Genomic DNA, 20,767 nt, shown 5'->3' with positions numbered 1-20,767 from the left:
TTTTAGAAGGGTTACTGAAAACAAAACAATGTAAAACCAATTGCATTTTAAAACACCAGTAGCAAGGAGTCAGAAAATGTAATAAAGATACTACTTTAAAATAGCACAAAAAAAATCCACAAACTAGTTAAGATTATACTTAACAAAATATATGCAATACCTTTCTGAAAATATTATAAAGGTTTTCAAAATATCAAAGGAAACTAAACAAATGGATAGATGTACCATATTCATATATTGGAAAATTATATAATGTATAGATGTCAGTTCTAACCCAATTGATCTATAGAATCAATACAATTACAAAGAAAGAATTAATGGATTAATTTTAGTGATAGTAGTGGTATCTATTTACCTAAATATCTGCCTATCCATCTATGGATCTACCTATGTATGCATGTATCCGTCTATCACAAGCTAATTCTGAAATGTGTGTATTGGAAAAACTAATTATCAAGAATAGCCAACACATTACTAAATAAAAACAAGGTAGGTGGACCTGCCTTGCCAGTTATCAAGTCTTATGATTTTTAAGCTATAAAGCATCCAGAATATTAGACTGTGGTTTAAGATTGTGCAGATTAAGGATAGACAAATAGAATGGGAGCAGTAAGAAGGGCCCAGAATCAAAGACATATGGAAGCTTGATTAATTACAGGCCTGAATTAAAGGTCGGTAGAAAAAGAATGGACTTTTCAGTAAAAGAGGCTGAGACAAAGTAGAAGACAAATCACATTAGATCCCTACTTATACCATACACAAAAAAATTCTATGTAGATTAAAAAACTAAGTGTAAAAGATGAAAGTTTACAATTAAAAAAAATGAGAGAAAATAATATACTTAATGTTCTAGGGTAAGGAATGATTTCTTGAACATAAAAAGCCCAAATTATGAAGATATCCGGGATGATACCAAATTGAGAACTTCTGTTCATCAAAAGATAGCATACTTTAAAAGTAAAAATTCAAGGCACCAACTGAGAGATAATATTTATAATATGTTAAAATAATAGCTTAAATATATAAAGCTCACATGTCAATCAAACAATGACAAACTAATAATAAATAGAGCAACTCTTCACAAAAGGAGCAATAAAAAATGCTCCAAAAGTTGGGCAATGTAATTTGGAAAGCAAATTGGTATTATGCAGTAAGATGTACATATATTCATACACTGTAAGCTAACAATACAAATCCCAGGTGTGTGTGTGCATATGTATATACTTTTTCATGTTACATATATATATGTCTATATATTCATGCATAGGAGAATGCATGAGAATATGCATCCAGCACTCTTTGTAATGGTGAAACATAAAAGAGTAAAGTTGATCAAAAAGCATGGTATACTCATTTTGGGGAATACCATATAGAAATGAAAATGAGTAACTACCAGTGAATGCAATAATACAGATGAATGTCAGAAATATAACATTAAATGAAAAAGCAAGTTATAGAACAACTTGACAAATGTAATGCTTCCATTTATATAACTTTAAATGTATGAAAAACCAAACAATATATTGTTTAGAATAAAGAAATACAGATAAAACTATAAATAAAAAGCAAGGGAACTATAGCCACAAACTTCAAAATAGTATCTCTGTCTTAGGAGACACAGACAGATGACAATGGGATGGGCCAAGAAACTTTGAAGGCAATTGTTCCCTTAACTGCTGTATTTTCACTTTGTATACCTTACGCATATTTTATAGGTTTTGTTGTTGTTTTTCTGAAATAGGTAACAAAAATAAAACAAAAGAGATAGCACTGTCTTCAATTTCTCTTAATGTCTTTGTGCTGATAACTTTTCCTTTTTAAAACTGTTTTTCAGTTTGTAAAATGAATTTTAACAGTATTTACTTCACAAAGCTGTGTGAAAAACATAGCAGAGCTTAGAACAGTATCTGTCACATAGTAGGAGGTTAAAAATTGCTAATTATCATTATTCTCATCATTATCATTATATCCATTATTACCAAAGCAATCATGAATGCGTCCAAAAAAAATTCTATGGCATCTCTGCTCACCCAATGCTTTAATCCTCTCTACAACCAATAAAAACAAACTTGATTTTTTTCGGGGGTATAAAATAGCTGCTTTATTTTGTCATCAGAAACCTGGTACATAGTAAAAAACAAAAACAAAAAGAAACAAAACACACACACAGAAACTTGGACAGCCTTGGAGTGCTACTGCTGGGAGTCATAAAGGAGTGAGGCCGAAGGAGCTGCCGGGGCTTCCTCCTCCACCCACTGGATCTCCCTGGACTGGGAAGGAGGGGGTCAGGCAGGCAGGGGCGCAATGACTCAGCTACTCGGCCTTGAGCGTCTGCGCTGGACAACTCAGCTTCGCAGGACAAGGAAGGGGAGCAGGAAGAGCTAGTACCACGCAGTGAAGCAGGCCTGGGCTCCGGGCAGCCAGTACACTGAAGCCGCCACCAGGGGCCCCGCGGCCCTGGCCAGAGTGCCTAGGCTAGGCAGTGTGCCCATGACCGTGCCCTTCTGCTCTGGCGAGCCTTAGCCAGCTACCACGGAGGACAGGCAGGGCACCACAACAGCAGAGGCAATGGAGTAGAGCAGCAGCCCATGCCTAGCATTGGCAGAGAATGGTCCCAGCCGATGAGGAGGAAGGCAGGCACCAGCAGCAGGAGGGCCTGCTTCATGGCAGAGACTTTCCTGCCAGGATGGATCTACCAGGCACAGGCACCCTGGATGGTGGTCATGGTGAAGCGGATAAGGAAATAATATCTTCCCCTGCTGCAGGCTGCTGAACTGGAAGCGCTGTTGTGCTAGGAAGCTCAGCGTGTACTCCCGGCCTGAGAACAGGAAGAGGTAGAGGAAGCAGACTAGGCCCAGGCGGCGCAGGCTGCTAAGCCTGCCTCCAGCGGGTGGGTCCTGGCCACAAGCCACAGCGGAGAAGCGCAACAGGGCCAGGAGGCTGAGCAGATCTGCTGCACCGCGGAACCCTAGAGGGACAGAGGGCGCCCGGTTTCTCCAGGGGCAGCATCTCTGGCAGGAAGCAGGAGATGAACAGCAGATCAGAGGCTGCGAAGAAAAGGGCAAACCAGGGTGCCATTTCTATGGGCAGCGAGCCTGCAAGCATAGGGCCCAGGGTGAAGTCCAGGGAGAAGGCCACCCCGCTGACCGCCATGCCTTGGCTGCAGGCCAGAGGCGAGCCCAGGTCAGCAATGATGGCCGTGGAGAGGCTGACGTTCCCCTTGCTGATGCCCCCAATCAGCCTGGAGGCCAGGAAGGCCACAAAGCTCCTAGAGGTGGCCCAGATGGCATATGATGTGGCCACACCCGTCAGGGACAGCAGCATCAAGGGGCACCTCTCCAAGCAGTCAGAGCTGGCCCCAGTGAGTGACACAGCAAGAAGCTGTAGAACAGAGAAGGCCAAGCCAATCAGACCTGTGAACAAGATGCTGTTGTACCTCTTCTCCACTGGCATCCCAATGGTGGTGGCAAACTAGTCCACCCAGTGCTGCCAGGAGCCATAGAGAAGATCGTAGGCACAGCCGTGGCTCTCCAGTAGCCCAGACAGCAGGGACAGCAGCAGCCTGATGGTCAGGACGTTCAGCAGGAGGCGGAGGAAGACGACGGCGACCATGTGGCAATCGGCAGCTGCTGGCAGATGGGTGGGCGCCGGTTGCAGCCTCCACCCCCTCCCCATCCCATGGTGGCTCTTTTAATCAACTACCTTTGAAATCTTTTATATCCTGCCCTTCTTATCACTACAAATCCTTTCTCTAAAACATCTGTAATTGCTGTGAATATCTAATATGCCCCTTATATGTTCTCACCTAATTTAATCATTATTTCCAACTTAAGAATATTATCTAATATGAGAAAAATGTACAATGCTTCCATGTTTATTGCATTTACATCCATTACTCCTAAAATAAAACCCCTTATTGTTGAATTTGGTTACAGTATTCATGTATGATATAATAAATGTGAGAATCATGAAGATAATCACTGCTCTACATCCATCTTCTCGTATGTGACAAGCACATTTATATATGCTTAAGGGACGCTTGTAGAATGAAAGATGGGTTGCAAAATGAATGAATTAAGGAGAAGTAAACAGATTTGGAGGTTTCTTGCTCAATTTGAAGAAGAGAGCAGAATGTTTGCCTCGTGTTTGTTCAAAGACAACACTGGCATTAAAATAATAATCAACACAAAAGGGAAAAATATATTAAAATAATTGGGGGTTCATCAGTCAAATTATTAAATTCCTAAGAGGAAGAAAGTTGCTGGGCAACGTGTTAAGAATAAAACAGAAGAGAAGATGCTGTAACCAGGGAATGAATACTCTGAACATGCTCTGTGCTAAAGTCAGCAGACACAGTTGATAGTAGGGAAAAAAGATGCTGAACAGAAAAGAGGTAAAAGTCTGTCTGCAGAAAGGCTACTCAGAGAGATCACCTCTTTCTGCCAGAATATAAGGCAAAGCCACCAACAGCTTATCATTTATATACAGGCAAAAATAAATAAGTAAATTAAAAAATCTAAAAGAGGTCTTTCTGCAGATTTGAATAATTGCTGCAGAAACCAGACTATTGATATTGAAGTTGGCACTTACCTATTCTGGCATTTATGAGTTCTCAGCCTAAGAGGAAGGTTTCTGTTCATTCACCCTAGAACACAGACTAACATTTATAAGACCCATCCACATCCAGAGAGTTTCCAAAAAGCTTCTCTATTCAGGAGAATCTGCTTATGTGGAAAACAGGGTTTTGTGTGTGTGTGCGTGTGTGTGTGTGAGTGTGTGTGTATAATAGCAGAGAAAAAAATATACTACCTACCTAGATGATGAATCTAGTTCCATACTCTCAAACATAAACAGAAAATTGGAAATAATTAAATGTATTGCCTCCATAAAAGAGAAAGACCAATAGAAAAACATTATATTCATCAGTGAAGTTCAAGAAAGCAAAAAGCTAGCATTTATTTAGAGCTTACTATGTGCCAAGCTCTGAACTGAGAATTTCACATGCTTAATCTAATGAAATGTTCCTAGTGTCCCTATAAAAAAGCAGATAGAGAACTCTAGATTCAAAGAAATCAAGAAACACTTCTAATGTCACATAGTAAGTGACTGAGCCAAGATATGCACCCAGGTCTTCTAAAGTCTCTATTCTTAGCCTTACGTTCTACTGGCTTTTGAAACATAGCATCTATAAAACAAGAAGTCTGCTATACAATGAGATGGCAAAAAAGATTCCATAAATGTCATTCATGATTACCATCAGACAAACAGAAAAATAAAGTCAAAGAATTTTCCTGGGACACAGAGCAAAAATGCAAAACAAAAGAATTTGAGCTAAGGGAGAAGAGACATAAAAGATCTACATCTAGGTGATTGAAATTCTACAAAGTGAAGACAGAAAATATTTGGAATCACCAAATTTTCCAGCCTAATAAAAGAAAAAGAGTGTAGACAAACTTTCATGCTATTTTATATCCCTAACAGAAAGGGAATATCCTAAGTGCTCCCAAAGTAAAAGAAAATAATAAAAGGTTGCTAACAAAAATAATAGCAATCATTTTGCTATTGTCATCATTAAATGTTAAAAAATAAAATTAGTGTAATGCATTCAGAATTTATGGGAAAATTTAAACCTAAATTGTCTATTTTCATATGTGAGTTAAAATAAATATATTTTCAAATATTTAAGAATTAAGGAAATTTATCTCCTATATACTCCTTGAGCAAGTCACTGAGGATGGCCTCATCAAAACAAGAATGGAAATCAAGAAACGAAAAGATACAAGAAATAGCAACAACAACAGAAGTAAACCAGAATAAAGTGAAAAGAAATCTCACTTATGAAGAAAGCCTAAAGAGCAATTGATTTCAACTGGAACAGGAAAACACTGGACCATCCACAGAAAAATCTCAAATTAGAAAAATTACATAGATTCTAGGAGCTCCCAGGCAAGATGGTCAAACAGAAACAGCTCTGGTCTGCAGCTCCCAGTGAGAACAATGGAGAAAGCAGGTGCTTTCTGTATTTCGAACTGAGTGACTTGCTTCATCTCATTGGTACAGGTAAGACAGTGCGTGCAGTCCATGGAGGGCAAGCAGAAGTAGGGTGAGGAATTGCCTTACCCAGGAAGCACAAGAGGTTAGGGAACTCCCTCCCCTAGCCAAGGGAAGCCTTGAGGGACCCTGCCCTAAGGAACCGTACATTCTAGCCCCAGATACAATGATTTTTCCACTGTCTTCACCACTCACAGACCAGAAGATTCCCTCAAATATCTATATTGCAAAGGCTCTGGGTTTCAAGCACAAAACTGGGCAGCTGTTTTGGCAGAGAACAAGCTAACTGCAGTTGTTTTTCATACCCCAGTGGTGCCTGGAATGCCAGTGAGACAGAACCATTCACTTCCCTGGAAAGGGGGCTAAAGCCAGGGAGCCAAGTAGTCTAGCTCAGCAGATCCCACCCATATGGAGCTGAGCAAGCTAAGATCCCCTGACTTGAAATTTTTGCTGACCTAATTTACACTCCCACCAACAGTGTAAAAGCATTCCTATTTCTTTACATAGTCTCCAGCATCTATTGGCTCCAGATTTTTTAATGATCGCCATTCTAACTGGTGTGAGATGGCATCTTAATGTAGTTTTGATTTGCATTTCTCTAATGACCAATGATGATGAGCATTTTTTCATATGTTTGTTGGCTATATAGATGTTTTCTTTTGAAAAGTGCCTGTTCATATTCTTTGCCCACTTTTTGATAGAGTTGTTTTTTTTCTTGTAAATCTGTTTTAGTTCTTTGTAGATTGTGGATATTAGCCCTTGGTCAGATGGGTAGATTGCAAAAATTTTTTCCCATTCTGTTGGTTGCCAGTTCACTCTGATGATGGTTTCTTTTGCTGTGCAGAAGTTCTTAAATTTAGTTAAATCTCATTTGTCTATTTTGGCTTTGGTTGCCATTACTTTTGGTGTTTTAGTCATGAAGTCCTTGCCTATGCCTATGTCCTGAATGGTATTGCCTAGGTCTTATTCTAGGGTTTTTATGGTGTTAGGTCTTGTATTTAAATCTTTAATCTATCTGGAGTTAATTTTTGTATAAGGTGTAAGGAATGGGTCCAGTTTTAGCTTTCTGGTTAGCCAGTTTTCCCAACACCATTTATTAAACAGGGAATCCTTTCCCCCTTGCTTGTTTTTGTCAGGTTTCTCAAAGATCAGATTATTGTAGGTGTGTGGCGTTACTTGCAAGTATAAATTAGTGCAACCACTGTGGAAGACAGTGTGGTGATTCCTCAAGGATCTAGAACCAGAAATACCATTTGACCCAGCAATCCAATTACTGGGTATATACCCAAAGGATTCTAAATTGTTCTATTATAAAGACACATGCACACATAAGTTCATTGTGGCACGTTTACAATAGCAAAGACTTGGAACCAACCCAGATTCCCATCAAGGATAGACTGGATAAAGAAAATGTGGCACATATATACCATGGAATACAATGCAGCCATAAAAAAGAATGAGTTCATGTCCTTCACAGGGACATGGATAAATCTGGAAATCATTATTTTCAGCAAACTGACACAAGAACAGAAAACCAAATACCACATGTTCTCACTCATAAGTGGTTGTCGAACAATGGGAACAGATGGACACAGGGAGGGGAACATCACACATTGGGGTCTGTTGGGGGATGGGGAGCTATGGATGTGATAGCAGGGGGTGGCGAGTGATAACATTAGGAGAAATACCTAAAGTAGGTAATGGCGGGGGATGGAGGCAGCAAACAACCATGGCATGTGTATGCCTATGTAACAATCCTATAATATCTGCACATTTATCCCAGAACTTAAAATATAATACAAAAAAAAAGAAAGAGAAGAAAAAGGAAAAAGAAAGAAATTCTTGCTGCCAGCACAGCAGTCTGAAGTCAACCTGGGACACTCGAGCTTGGTGGGGAGAGGATCATCTGCCATTAATGAGACTTGAGTAGACAGTTTTCCCCTCATGGTGTAAACAAAGCTATGGGGAAATATGAACTTGGAAGAGCCCACTGCAGCTCAGCAAAGCCACTGTAGCCAGACAGCCTCTCTAGATTCCTCCTCTCTGGACAAGGCATCACTGAAAGAAAGGCTGCAGCCTCAGTCAGAAGCTTATAGATAAAACTCCCATCTCCCTGGGACAGAGCACCTGGGGAAATGGGTGCAGCTTTGGAAGACTTACATGTTCCTGCCTGCCTGCTCTGAAGAGAGCAGCAGATGTTCCCGCACAGGGCTCAAGCTCTGCTAAGGGAAAGACTGCCTCCTCAAGTGGGTCCCTGACCCCCATGCCTTGTGAAAATGAGACACCTACCAGCAGGGGTCAACTGACACCACATACAGGAGAGCTCCAGCTGGAATTTGGCATGCACCCCTCTGGGACAAAACTTCCAGATGAAGGAACAGGCAGCAATTTATGCTGTTCTGCAGCCTCCACTGGTGATACTCAGGCAAACAGGGTCTGGAGTGGACTCCTAGAAAACTCCAGCAGATCTGCAGAAGAGGGACTTGACTGTTGGAAGGAGAACTAACAAACAAAGCAATAGCATCAACATCAATAAAAAGGACAACCACGCAAAAACTCTATCTGATGGTCACCAATAGCAAAGACCAAAGGTAGATAAATCCACAAAGTAGAGAAAAAAGCAGCTCAAAAAGGCTGAAAATTCTGAAAACCAGAATGCCTCTTCTCCAAAGGATCACAACTCCTCACCCACAAGGGAACAAAACTGGATGGAGAATGAGTTTGACAAATTGACAGAAGTAGGCTTCAAAAGGTAGGTAATAACAAACTCTTCCAAGTTGAAGGAGCATGTTTTAACCCAATGCAAGGAAGCTAATAACCTTGATAAAAGGTTAGAGGAATTGCTAACTAGAATAACCAGTCTAGAGATGAACATAAATGACCTGATGGAGCTGAAAAACACACCACAAGAACTCCATGAACTATACACAAGTATTAATGGCCGAATTAAGGATAAAAACAAAGAAAGGATATCAGAGATTAAAAATCAACCTAATGAAGTAAAGGTGAAGACAAGATTAGAGAAAAAAGAACAAAAAGGAACAAACAAAGCTTCCAAGAAATATGGGACTATCTGAAAAGACCAGATCTACGTTTGATTGGTGTACCTGAAAGTGATGGGTAGCATAAAGCCAGGTTGGAAAACATTCTTCAGGATTTTATCCAGAACTTCCCCACCAAGCAAGACAGGCTAACACTCAAATTTAGGAAATACAGAGAACACTACAAATATACTCCCCAAGAAGAGCAACCCCAAGGCATATAATCATCAGATTCACCAAGGTTGAAATGAAGGAAAAAATGTTAAGGGCAGCCAGAGAGAAAGGTCAGGTTACCCACAAAGGGAAGCCCATCAGACTCACAGCAGATCTCTCTGCAGAAACCCTACAGGCCAGAAGAGAGTAGGGGCTAGAATTCAACATTTTTAAAGAAAACAATTTTCAAACCAGAATTTCACATCCAGCCAAACTAAGCTTCATAAGTGAGGGAGAAATAAAATTCTTGACAGACAAGCAAATGCTTAGGGATTTTGCTATGACAAGGCCTGCCTTACAAGAGCTCTTGAGGCACTAAATATGGAAAGGAAAAACCAGGACCAGCCACTGCAAAAACATACCAAATTGTAAAGTCCATCAACAATATGAAGAAACTGCAGCAACTAATGGGCATATTAACCAGCTAGCATCAAATGACAGGATCAAATTCACACATAATATTAACATCAAATGTAAATGGGCCAAATGCCCCAGTTAAAAGCACAGACCGGCAAAGTGGATAAAGAGTCAAGACCCATTGGTATGCTACATTCAGGAGACCCATCTCACATGCAAACAAACATAGGCTTAAAATAAAGGGATGGAGGAAGATTTAACAAGCAAATGGAAAGCAAAAAAAAAAAAAAAAACTCACAGGGTTTGCAATCCTAGTCTCTGAAAAAGCAGACTTTAAACCAACAAAGATCAAGAAAGACAAAGAAGGCCATTACATAATGGTAAATGGATCAATGCAACAAGAAGAGCTAACTATCCTAAATATATATGCACCCAATAAGAGCACCCAGATTCATAAAGCAAGTTCTTGGAGACTTACTAAGAGATTTAGTCTCCCAAACAATAACAGTGGGAGACTTTAACACCCCTCTGTCAATATTAGACAGATCAATAAGACAGAAAATTAACAAGGATATTCAGGACTTGAACTCAGATCTGGAACAAGCAGGCCTAATAGACATCTACAGAACTCTCCACCCCAAATCAATAGAATATAAATTCTTCTTAGCAACACATATCACTCTCTAAAATCGACCAAGGAAGTAAAACATTCCTCAGCAAATACAAAAGAAAGGAAATCATAACAAACAGTCTCTCAGACCACAGTGCAATCAAATTAGAACTCAGGATTAAGAAACTCACTCAAAACTGTACAAATACATGGAAACTGAACAACTCATTCCTGAATGACTACTGGGTAAATAATGAAATTAAGACAAAAATAAGTATTTGAAACCAATGAGAACAAAGACACAACATACCAGAATCTCTGGGATACAGCTAAAGCAGTGTTTACAGGGAAATTTATGTAACTAAGTGCCCACAGTAGAAAGCAGGAAGGATCTAAAATTGACACCCTCACATCACAATTAAAAAAACTAAAGAAGTAAGAGAAAACAAATTAAAAAGCTAGCAAAAGACAAGAAATAACTAAGATCAGAGCAGAACTGAAAAAGATAGGGATATGAAAACCCCTTCAAAGAATCAATGAATGTAGGAGCTGTTTTTTTAAAAAGAATAACAAAATAGATAGACCACTAGCCAGACTAATAAATAACAAAGAGAAAAAAGAATCAAATAGACACAATAAAAACTGAAAAGGGGATATCACCACTGATCCAACAGAAATACAAACTACCATCAGAGAATACTATAAACACCTCTATGAACATAAACTATAATAGCTATAAAAAATAAATAAATTCCTGGACACATTCATCCTCCCAAGGGTAAACCAGGAAGAAGTCAAATTCCTGAATAAAACCATAACAAGTTCTGAAACTGAGGCAATAATTAATAGCCTATCAATCAAAAAAGCCCAGGACCAGATAGATTCACAGCTGAATTCTACTAGAGGTACAATGAGGAGTAGGTACCATTCCTTCTGAAGCTATTCCAAACAATAGAAAAAAAGAGACTTCTTCCTAACTCATTTTGAAGCTAGCATCATTCCAATACCAAAACCTGGCAGAGACACAGACACACACAAAATATCAGGCCAATATCTTTGATGAGCATCAATGTGAAAATTCTCAATAAAATATGGGCAAACCAAATCCAGCAGCACATTAAAAAGCTTATCCTCCATGACTAAGTCAGCTTCACACCTGGGATACAAGGCTGGTTAATATATGCAACACCATAAATGTAATCCATCACATAAACAGAACCAATGACAAAAACCACATGATTATCTCAATAGATGCAGAAAGGCCTTTGATAAAATTCAACACTTCTTCATGCTAAAAGCTCAATAAACTAGGTATTGATGGAACATATCTCAAAATAATAAGTGCTATTTATGACAAACACACATCTAGTATCATATTTAATAGGCAAAAGCTGGAAGCATTCCCTTTGAAAATTGAGACAAGACAAGGATGCCCTCTCTAACCACTCCTATTCAGCATAGTATTGGAAGTTCTGGCCAGGGTAATAAGGCAAGAAAAAGAAATAAAAAGTATTCAAGTAGGAAGAGAGGAAGTCAAATTATCTCTGTTTGCAGATGACATGATATTATATTTAGAAAACTCCATTGTCTCAGCCCAAAAACTCCTTAAGTTGATAAGCAACTTCAGCCAAGCTTCAGGATATGAAATCAATGTGCAAAAAACCATCATTCCTATACACTAGTAATACACAAACAGAGAGCCAAATCATGAGCAAACTCCCATTCGTGATTGCTACAAAGAGAATAAAATATCTAGGAATGCAATTTACAAGGTATGTGAAGGAACTCTTCAGGGAGAACTACAAACCACTGTTCAAGGAAATAAGAGAGGACACAAACAAATGGAAAAACATTCCATGCTCCTGAATAGGAAGAATCAATATTGTTAAAATGGCCATACTGCTCAAAGTAATTTATAGATTCATAAAATCAACCACATAAGTGACCATATGATCGACTACATAAAGAAAATGTGGCACATATACACTATGGAATACTATGCAGCCATAAAAAAATAAATCTATCCCCATCAAGCTACCACTGACTTTCTTCACAGAATTAGAAAAAACAACTTTGAATACGGAACTAAAAAGAGTACATATAGCCAAGACAATCCTAAGCAAAAAGAACAAGCTGGAGGCATCACACACCTGATTTCAAAATATACTACAAGGCTACAGTAAACAAAATAGCATGGTACTAGTACTAAAACAGATATATAGACCAATGAAACAGAACAGAGGCCTCAGAAATAATGCCACACATCGACAACCATCTGATATTTGACAAACCAGACAAAGCAAGCAATGGGGAAAGGATTCTCTATTTAATAAATGATGTTGGGAAAACTGGCTAGCCATACGTAGAAAACTGAAACTGGACCACTTCCTTATACCTTATATAAAAATTAACTCAAGATGGATTAAAGATTTAAATGTAAGACCTAACACCATAAAAACCCTACAAGAAAACCTAGGCAATAACATTCAGGATATAAGCATGAGCAAAGACTCAGGACTAAAGAACACCAAAAGCAATACAACAAAAGCCAAAATTGACAAATGGGATCTAATTAAACTAAAGAGCTTCTGCACAGCAAAAGAAACTATCATCAGAGTAAACAGGCAACCTACAGAATGGGAGAAAATTTTTGCAATATATTCATCTGACAAAGGGCTAATATCCAGAATCTACAAGGAACTTAAACTAATTTACAAAAAAACTTCATCAAAAAGTGGGTGAAGGATATGAACAGACACTTTGCAAAAGGAGACCTTTATGTGGGTAACAAACATATGAAAAGAAAGCTCATCATCACTGGTCATTAGAGAAATACAAATCAAAACTGCGAAGAGATACCATCTCAAACAAGTTAGAATGGTGATCATTAAAAAGTCAGGAAACAATGGATGCTGGAGAAGATGTAGAGGAATAGGAATGCTTTTACACTGTCGGTGGGAGTGTAAATCAATTCAACCATTGTGGAAGACAGTGTGTTTATTCCTCAAGGACCTTGAACCAGAAATACCATTTTACCCAGCAATCCCATTACTGTATATATACCCAAAGGATGATAAATCATTCTACTATAAAGACACATGTACATGTATGTTTATTGCTGCATTATTCACAATAGCAAAGACTTGGAGCCAATCCAAATGCCCTTCAGTGATAGACTAGATAAAGAAAATGTGGCATATATACACTATGGAATACTATGCAGCCATAACAAAATAAAGAGTTCATTTCCTTTGCAGGAACATGGATGAAGCTGAAAACCATCTTTCTAAGCAAACTATCACAGTAACAGAAAATTAAACACTGCATGTTCTCACTCAGAAGTGGGAGTTGAACAATGAGAACAAATAGGCACATGTCACACATCAGGGCCTGTTGGGGTTTGGAGGGGAGGGCAAGGTGAGGGATAGCATTAGGAGAAATATCTAATGTAGATGATGGGTTGGTGTGTGCAGCAAACCACCATGGCACATGTATACCTGTGTAATGAACCTGCATGTTTTGCACATGCATCCCAGAACTTAAAGTATAATATCAAAAAAAGAAAAATTACATCAACTCTAAGCAATATAACAAAGACAAGTCAAATGAAATTGCTAATATTATAAAAAAGGCACCTATTCCTTTACTGTTACCAAAGGAAGGAAGGGAGAGGGAAGAACAGAAACACCAGGAAATATAGAAAACTACTTTTACACATAAAAAGCAACCCAAAATGTGGCATGATTTTGAGCAATTAGTGGAGTGCAAGAAAACAACACTACTCATTTGAACTTGATGATAGATTCAAGAGGCATGAGAAGTGGGTAATCGGGCCCATGAAGAAGGAAAATAATCTTAGCTCATCAGCTTTAGCATTTACTTAGAGCTAAAGCATGAAAGAAAATTATTATGGTTTCAGAACAGAATGTGAATGTTTCTACTTATCTTAATAATGTATGAATGAAGTTATAGCTCACAGAGGTTAGAAGATGGAGTTCAGTAAATATGCAGGGAAGAAGAGAGGTGCTAATATTAATATCCCCACAAACATAATGAGGAATAAGAAGGCCCCATGCAGAGTCTACAGAACAAGAGTAGAAATTAGTGTATCATCAAAAGTGATACAGATACGCAACTGAAGAACTTTTAGGAAATATGGAACTATTCAAAATTTGAAACGGGAGGGAATTGTGGGGGGGAGATTGTATAATGAGATGAACTACCATATTTCACAGTCAGAATTACAGAAGTAGAGATAATGACTAAAGTTGATAAATCAATGAGTATATTGTTTATTTAAAGTATATGTAAGTACATATAAAGCACACAATGTGTATGTATGTATATATGTTTGTGTGTGTGTGTGTATAAAGTATACTAAAGTTATAGCATTAACTAATAAAAAACAAAACCGGAAATGATGTAATGGTTATTGTTTACAGGAGCAGTAGGATGGGGACCATGAAAGACTGGTGCTTTCCTTGATTAACACCTTGGTAGTATAGGACCTTGTCCATGTGCACATAATACACTGGTAACTTGTTTTAAAGAATGAATTAAATTTTGCAAAAACACTAGAGTTAAATATTGGGATGAACATCCATGGAATATCATTGTGAAAAAGGAATTCTCAAATTCAATCTCTGTTAAATGCTCTAATATTAATATTATTTATAAATACTACTTATACAACCCTTTGTTTTGCTTTTCCCCATATACATTTCAGGATTACTTTCTCCTCATATACTTTCTAAAACTCATTGGTCTCAACATATTTTGAATAGTCACCTACATTTTTCACCAATTTAAAATTGTACACATAAAAAGGTATATATTTGTGGAAAATTAGACAATTCCAAAAAATATATAGCACAAATGATCATAATCCACCCTTCACAAGCAACTACATTTGATACTTTGGCAATTTTCTTAATTATTTAACATAGTTGAAGTCACACCACAGCTAATATTTTTCATTCTTTCAAAAATTAATATAAAAGTTTGTATGCTATTAAAATAACTATTAATTTAAAATATCATTTTCAGTAAGTATTGGGGGATTATAAAATAGTACCTAAAAACGTAAAAAACTCCAAAAGTAGAGAAGAGATAATAATCCTCATAATTCTATAATCCATTTTATAGTTTTAACATTGTAACATATTTTCCCCATATGTATTATATATAGTGTGTTTTTAATAGTGGATCTAGTGTATCTGCAAGTTTATTTCCTGTTTTTTTTATACTAAATATTGTAACAAAAGTATTCCTCCCACATGTAAACTTGTTTATGAATATATTTTACATGTTTTATTTATCAAATTTTAATAAACTGTTGTTCTACTTTTAAGTATTTTGTGTTCTTCAAATACTTCAACTATTCAGGTTATATATAATGATCCAATGAACACTCTAATACATCAAATCCTTGCTTCTTTTGGATTATTTTCATAGCTTAAATTTCCAGAGGTATAAATACTGAACCTAACAGAAATTCAATACATTTAGACTATAGAAAGGTCATTCTGGTCATACTTCTTTTTTTTAAAAGGACACAGTGATAAGAAAAAAGTGTGACCATAGTTGCTCTGAAACATTTACCTTGAGATATGTTACAGGGGACTCAATCTATCGCTCAACTCTTGGACTTTAGACTCTGCCTTTTCTGCCCAAGTCTACCTACCATTGGCTTCTAGCTACAAGAATGCTGCTAGCCCAGACTGAACTCTTATTTAAGTCATATCTTTCACAATAGGCCATGTGTATCATTTCTGCAGCTTTTAAAACAAACATGCCAGGCCCCACCCTGGACCCACACGCTCACACAATGCACGTTTACCCAGGTCTATGGTGATCCTTATGTGTACTCCTAGCAATGATATGATCACTGAGCACTCTACTCTAGTTCTTCCTATTCCCAGCAAACTTTTGTGGCACAGGTGCTTGTGGCTTTTCTGCCAGGTAAACCCCCGCCCACATATGGGAACTGAACATACTTGACAATCATCCATAGACACACACTTTGTGTACCTTAACCTATACCTCTGACTTGAGTGTCTTCAGGAATCTGAAACTGTTCTGTGCTCCTACCTCTATTCTTCCAAGTTCCCAAATGCTTCTATCCCTACTGTTCAGTCCACTCCAAAATGGAGATTCTGGCCTCTCTCTGGATGCTCCAAACCACTGCAGATAATCTTGTCATGTCAAGTTTTATGGTAGCATGATTTTACCTACTTTGGGGTTGTCAGTAGAAAAAAATATGGTAATGAATATGAAACTGTGTAAGCTTAGGGTATGATTATCAAGTTGGTTGGAATGGAAGTAAACTGACACTTGCATGTGGTTTAGAATAATATCTGTGGCTCTGATTGCAATTCATTTCAGAATTGGTGTATATTCCTATATTTGTTATTAATCAAATGGATAGCATATCAAAAAGAATTGCATCAAACCCTCAATAAAATCTGGCTGATGTCAGATGAAAGCCTTTCTATTGAATTTCACTTTAATAAAGATCTATGTTTTACTGAAAAAAAAAAGGTCATTCTGAATGCAATAATTGATAAAGCATTATAATTTAAGCAGTGTGATTGTTTGGCTTATACAAAATGTTTCTGCATAAAAAATTAAAAGGGGGCCGGGCGCGGTGGCTCAAGCCTGTAATCCCAGCACTTTGGGAGGCCGAGACGGGTGGATCACGAGGTCAAGAGATCGAGACCATCCTGGTCAACATGGTGAAACCCCGTCTCTACTAAAAATACAAAAAATTAGCTGGGCATGGTGGCGCGTGCCTGTAATCCCAGCTATTCAGGAGGCTGAGGCAGGAGAATTGCCTGAACCCAGGAGACGGAGGTTGCGGTGAGCCGAGATCGCGCCATTGCACTCCAGCCTGGGTAACAAGAGTGAAACTCTGTCTCAAAAAAAAAAAAAAAAAAAAAATTAAAAGGGATAGGTGACAGTTCTTTGTTACTGCTTTGAAAATTAGTGAGAAAACATGATGTCTTTTGGGTTAAATATACGTACAGCAACTTTAGTAATAGCAGAAATAGCAATCTCCTTTCTCCCAAAAGTGAGTAATAATATCTACCAGGCAAACAAACAACACTGCTGGTTTCATCCATTTTACGGCCAGGGGATCTATATGGAAGCTGTAAAGCAGGTAAAGATTCTGAGTCAAATACAAAGTACTAGTACTTATGTACAAGGCTGTAAAGAAATTGCTTTAACAAATTATGTTTTCTCTCCTATCATAACAATTTTTGCACGGCATCAAGTTAATTGTATAATAAATATATAATCAAATGAAAATTGGATGACCAGAAATATTAGAGAATCGGTCTTTTTTTCTTTTTTTTAATTGCATTTTAGGTTTTGGGGTATATGTGCAGAACATGCAAGATACTTGCATAGGTACACACGTGGCAGTGTGATTTGTTGCCTTCCTCCCCTTCACCCACATCTGGCATTTCTCCCATGCTATCCCTCCCCAACTCCCCTGCCGCAGTCCCTCCCCTATTCCCCCCAACAGTGTGTAGTGCTCCCCTCCCTGTGTCCATGTGTTCTCATTGTTCATCACCCGCTTATGAGTGAGAACATGCAGTGTTTCATTTTCTGTTCTGTGTCAGTTTGCTGAGAATGATGTTCTCCAGATTCATCCATGTCCCTACAAAGGACACGAACTCATTGTTTTTGATTGCTGCATAATATTCCATGGTGTATATATGCCACATTTTCCCTGTCCAGTCTATCATCAATGGGCATTTGGGTTGGTTCCAGGTCTTTGCTATTGTAAACATTGCTCCAATGAACATTCCTGTGCATGTGTCCTTATAGTAGAATGATTTATAGTCCTTTGGATATATACCCAGTAATGAGATTGCTGGGTCAAATGGAATTTCTATTTCTAGGTCCTTGAGGAATTGTCACACTGCCTTCCACAATGGTTGAACTAATTTATACTCCCACCAACAGTGTAAAAGTGTTCCTATTTCTCCACATCCTCTCCAGCATCTGCTGTCTACAGATTTTTTAATGATCACCATTCTAATTGGCATGAGATGGCATCTCACTATAGTTTAGATTTGCATCTCTCTAATGGCCAGTGATGATGAGCATTTTTTCATATGTTTGTTGGCCTCATGCATGTCTTCTTTTGTAATGTATCTGTTCATATCCTTTGCCCATTTTTGAATGGGCTTGTTTGTTTTTTTCCTGTATATCTGTTTGAGTCCTTTGTAAATTCTGGATATCAGCCCTTTGTCAGATGGGTAAACTGCAAAAATTGTTTCCCATTCTGTTGGTTGCCATTCACTCTAATGACTGTTTCTTTTATTATGCAGAAGCTGTGGAGTTTGATTAGGTCGCATTTGTCTATTTTGGCTTTTGTTGCCAATGCTTTTGGTGTTTTGGTCATGAAGTCCTTGCCTACTCCTATGTCCTGAATGGTTTTGCTTTCTTCTAGGGTTTTTATGGTGTTACGTCTTATGTTTAGAGTTAATTTTAGTGTAAGGTGTCAGGGAGGGGTCCAGTTTCTGCTTTCTGCACATGGCTAGCCAGTTTTCCCAACACCATTTATTAAACAGGGAATCCTTTCCCCATTGCTTGTTTTTGTCAGGTTTATCCAAGATTGTATGGTTGTAGATATGTTGTGTTGCCTCCGATGCCTCTGTTCTGTTCCATTGGTTTATATCTCTGTTTTGGTACCAGTACCATGCTGTTTTGATTACTGTAGCCTTGTAGTATAGTTTGAAGTCTGGTAGTGTGATGCCTCCTGCTGTGTTCTTTTTGCTTAGAATTGACTTGGCTATGTGGGCTCTCTTTTGGTTCCATATGAAGTTTAATGTGGTTTTTTCCAGTTCTGTGAAGAAGGTAATTGGTAGCTTGTTGGGGATAGCATTGAATCTGCAAATTACTTTGGGCAGTATGGCCATTTTCACAATATTGATTCTTCCTAACCATGAACATGGAATGTTTCTCCGTCTGTTTGTGTCCTCTCTTATTTCGTTGAGCAGTGGTTTGTAGCTCTCCTTGAAGAGGTCCTTTATGTTCCTTGTTAGTTGCATTCCTAGGTATTTTATTCTTTTTGTAGCAATTGTGAATGGCAGTTCGCTCTTGATTTGGCTCTCTTTAAGTCTGCTATTGGTGTATAGAAATGCTTGTGATTTTTGCACATTGATTTTGTATCCTGGACTTTGCTGAAGTTGCTTATCAGTTTCAGGAGTTTTTGGGCTGAGACGATCATGTCATCTGCAAATAGAGACAATTTGGCTTCCTCCTTTCCTATTTGAATACCCTTTATTTCTTTTTCTTGCCTGATTGCTCTGGCTAGAACTTCCAGTACTATATTGAATAGGAGTGGGGAGAGAGGGCATCCTTGTCTAGTGCTAGAGAATCATTTTTTAATCAATATTAAAGAATCTGAATTTTTGAGACATTTATATACAGATTCCTAAAAGGAAAGAGCAAACCCTAAAGATTTGTATGGATCTCAAGTATTTTAAGTTCTAAAGGAAAGCACTAAGTAACCTTATTACATTAGTTAGCTTGTGACCCTAAAAACACCAGAAGATGTTGATACTATAATACTGACTTTTGTTTCAGGGATTTGTGTTAATTACTTGTGTGTTAAATGTCGGGTATCCCTTTTAGTATTTCCTCCTTGGTACTATGCTTGGAACTTCTTATGTTCCCACTGAGCAATTAAATGGTAGCCTTGATTCAAGAAGATGGGAAGGCTTCTCTGTAATTCTTTGGACCATCTTTGGGTCTCTCATTCTAACAATATGGTGCCAAAATATCAACATGGCTTCTTATCAGTTCTCACATTCAGGAAAAAAAGGGTAAATTTTTCCTTATACTTGTTTTCTCTTTTTATTGAGAAGAAAACCTTAGCTAAATCTGTGTTGAATATAAATACATCAAATACCTATTAAACAGTCTCTGGCAAAAGGAAGTAGAATTACTGTGACTTGCAAGTACCAATCATGATTAAAGGTGATTAAATGGTAGCCTTGACTAAAGAAGATGGAATAAACATAAGACAGCATATTATTCAACTTTGGAAATGAGTAATGAATAGAGCGGGTGTCTGAGAGTCCATCATCTGTAGAAAAGGTTACTTAAAAGATCTGAAAATAGATCCATGTGGTTGGAAATAAATTTGATGAAGAGTGTGCTGGAGGAGGAATTGTCAAGAGATAAAGATGGAAAGGTTGACCAGAGACAGATCAAATGACCTTGCATACCACATTAAAGTAGTAAGAAAAATCAATGGAAGCATTTAAACATGGAATGGGAAGATGAGACATAAAAAACAGTATATTTGGAAAATAAGAAAAGAACTGGAGGTACAGTCAAAAGTCGAAGAAAAAGAGGTGATTGCAGTAATCTAAGCAGGAGATGCTAATGGCTAAAGTTAAGACAGTGGAACAGGGACAATATTGTAATCTAAATTATTCCCCTTTCCTAAAAAAAAAAAAAATTCACATATTGAAGC

General features: G+C 37.9%; 1 protein-coding gene and 1 pseudogene across 19 annotated transcripts in view; both read right to left on the bottom strand.

The window, feature by feature from the left end:
* Positions 1-20,767, bottom strand: part of INPP4B (inositol polyphosphate-4-phosphatase type II B) — a 988,233-nt gene that overhangs the window by 792,769 nt on the left and 174,697 nt on the right. The gene's annotated exons all lie outside the window — the stretch shown is intronic.
* LOC128931555 (major facilitator superfamily domain-containing protein 10 pseudogene) lies at positions 1,035-20,730 on the bottom strand (annotated as a pseudogene). The gene has a single exon (XR_013533369.1). The product of XR_013533369.1 is annotated as a major facilitator superfamily domain-containing protein 10 pseudogene (transcript).

This window comes from Callithrix jacchus, chromosome 3 (assembly GCF_049354715.1).
Source record: "Callithrix jacchus isolate 240 chromosome 3, calJac240_pri, whole genome shotgun sequence".
Taxonomy (NCBI): domain Eukaryota; kingdom Metazoa; phylum Chordata; class Mammalia; order Primates; family Cebidae; genus Callithrix; species Callithrix jacchus.
Note: the sequence above shows the minus strand (reverse complement) of the source record. Positions and strands in the feature narration are given on the sequence as shown.